Consider the following 3,023-nt stretch of genomic DNA (forward strand, 5'->3'; position numbering starts at 1 on the left):
GGAGGCTAGATGATAAATGATGAATGTCATACCTGAAAAGGATAATGTGCCGATGGCAAACTGCTGAAAATAACACCCAGGTAAAAGCATTTCGCTTCTCAGCACCTGCGTGTTGCTGTGGCTAACCCACACAGAGCAGCAGGAACATAAGTATCTTAAATGAGTCGAGAGGCAGAGCAATATCTGCTCATGCATCCAACTGGTGAGAGACACCGGGCGTGGCTGGATTTAGCCCTCGTGTTTATAAGTTAAATAGATTGTAAATTGTTTACGTTAACAGAGATCTGAGTCAAATATTGTACCTTGTGTCAAAGAAGGAACTCAGGTGCTTCTCTGTGTATGGCAACTGAAACAACAAATTCCTGCTCTGTAAAACAATCCTGAGTTTGTTATGTTCAAGTGTTCAGAGTGCAAACACAGAGCTCCGCCCCTGTCAGGTCCTACAGGTCGGCCAGCGGTGCACTTGTGGTTTCTCACACACTCCATACGACGGGGAATGCTTGGCCCTAATTAGCACCGAGCATCTGGCAAATGTCAGTGTGTGTCTGTGTGCAGCATTCCTATTTACTTCGTAAGCTCGCTGGGAAAAAAAGAAAACTGTGAGAGCGTCGCAGCGTTTCAGTTCGGGGCCCTGGGAGTGTGTTGTCACCATATTGTGAGTGACATATGTGTAATTTAATGGCAGTCTTCTCACTATCCCCTGATTCTTGTGTACAGTTAAAGCTTACTGAGCATTTCTCATTCTACTGTAGGTCAGGTACACGCCCCCACCAACATGTTGTGTTAGCTTGGTAAAAACAGCCTGTGTGGAGTAGTTCAAATCTTCTGAGGGGACCTTCGCTATACTGAATTAGATTTAGTCATCGGTGGAGTTATGATCAAAACACTCATTAGCAGATCCATATCTGTTACTTCAACCTTCAGCATGATCCCTGTCTGTTTACCCTGCAGCTAAATAACATTTTAAATCACAGCTGAAACTGAGAACATATAAAATTGCACATAATCTGACTGGACTTCCTATAAATGCAGCAGAGAAACAACCTGTCTTCTCATACTTCTACTGGTGTTATTTTGACATAAACTAACCACATATCCCTTCAGATATACTCATGTAAAAAAACAAACAGTCGAAACCCCGGCCCAAGATAAGAGTTCTCAGCAGTTCGGTGCCCTCGTTCTGAAGCTACAGTACAGCAGCAAAGCAAAGTTCAGTCCAGTCGGTTTGATCGCAGCCTCAATCTCCAAGCTGACAAGATTACACAGAGGCTTCCTGTCTGCTCGGCCCGATACCATCTCAGTCTGACTTCTCGTTCCCCTCCCATGTGGCTCCGTCCCAACCTCAGATAGCACCAATTACGGCCTAATGGCACAATTTAAATTAGAAAACTGCATCTAGGAAAGCACATGTTCTTCCAACTCAGCAGCATGGCTCATTGAAGAGATTAATACGCAGGCAGGTCATGCAGTACAGGAAAAGTCAGCGTTGAGAAATAACAGCTAGTCAATTCATGTGATCAAAACAAATAGCCCACTCGAAATATATTCTGTTGATTCTTCACAGAAATAACGTCACAATTAAATCCCCCGTGCTGTGCAGCACATTGACACGTGAATGTTTCACGTTCTTTCAACTAATAATCACTATCAGCTCATTTTATTTTAAAGCACACACTGAAAATTTGTCCTCTGTGGATTTCTAAAAAACTTCCTGGTAGATGTTTTTATGTCATTTTCTGGCACTGCACATGGAGTAAATGAAAACCAAATGCCACAGCAGGTCATTGATGATTATACGTCGTACGATGACTCAAACCTCGCATAGGCCCATTTGCATTTGTTTAAGCCAATTAAAAAAAGCACAACAGAAAGAAAGAAGGCAGCGTAATAACGTTTCCAATGAGCTACATCATCTTTATCTGTAATGAAGGACAGGATTATTTCCACAAACATGCAGCAAAAATAACAAGTCTTGTCACTCGGCTGTTCGCTGACTGTCAATCACCGTAACAAAATCCCGTTCTTCATGTGCACGAACTGATCTATTTTCATGTCATCTAAATAGAAATCTGGCTAAATACACGCTCGATGGCACCGCGATCCCAAATCATTCAATCGACAGATGCAATTAAAACCACAAGCTCTGGTCGTACACAGATGGAAATCAATTACCCTGAATGTTGAAAAGAAGAAGAAAGAAAAGACACTGGCTTGTTCAGGATGAATTAATTTCATGCACAACTGCTGTTTATTCTAAATCATGGTGAACACTTGTGTATGTTTATTGCAGGAGATTAAACATCCCCTATGCAAAAACATTCTGTTGAAAAATGCATTCAAATATTTGCTATTTTTTGTATTTGCTGACACTAAAGGTGATTTAAATGAATACTGTTGAAATACACACTGACAGGAATTGTGTCATATACGGAGAGGGAAACCAGCAGACAGGACGAGGGACTTCTACCACTAAACTATCAACACCACCACTTTCATCACATCGTTCACTTGAGCAAATTACCATATCAGCAGCATGATCTGAAAGCAGTCCAAGGAACCACAATCTCTGCTTTCTAACGCACAATTAAAAGATGTCAAACTCGGTTTCTTTTACACTGTTTTGGTTCTGGCTGTCAGCGCATTAAACATTATCTTAAAGAGGACTCATTTATCAGATAAAAGGGACCGGCCAGGTTCACTGATGGTGAAGAGGGGGCTCAGTAGCCTTGGGGTATACCCAAGGAGCACAAAAGAAATGTGAACACGATAAGACAAGCAGCGATGGTGGGAGGGAGGGAGGGATGGGGGGGGACTCAAACGTTCCTGCCTGACTCTCTCCTGGGAACCTGGGGGCTAAGAAGCTGGAGCTCCTCCACACAGGTATCATATTCAACAGGTCCCCCAGTACAGCTGGGCTGTGGTCCAAAACTCCCTCCCATGTCTGTCTCAGTGCAGAGTTGTGGAGGCGCCATAAAGGTAACAGTAGCACAAACGCCAACAGGTGAAACCAAATATTCAGGACA

The sequence above is a fragment of the Melanostigma gelatinosum genome, assembly GCF_949748355.1.
Source record: "Melanostigma gelatinosum genome assembly, chromosome: 10".
NCBI lineage: Eukaryota > Metazoa > Chordata > Actinopteri > Perciformes > Zoarcidae > Melanostigma > Melanostigma gelatinosum.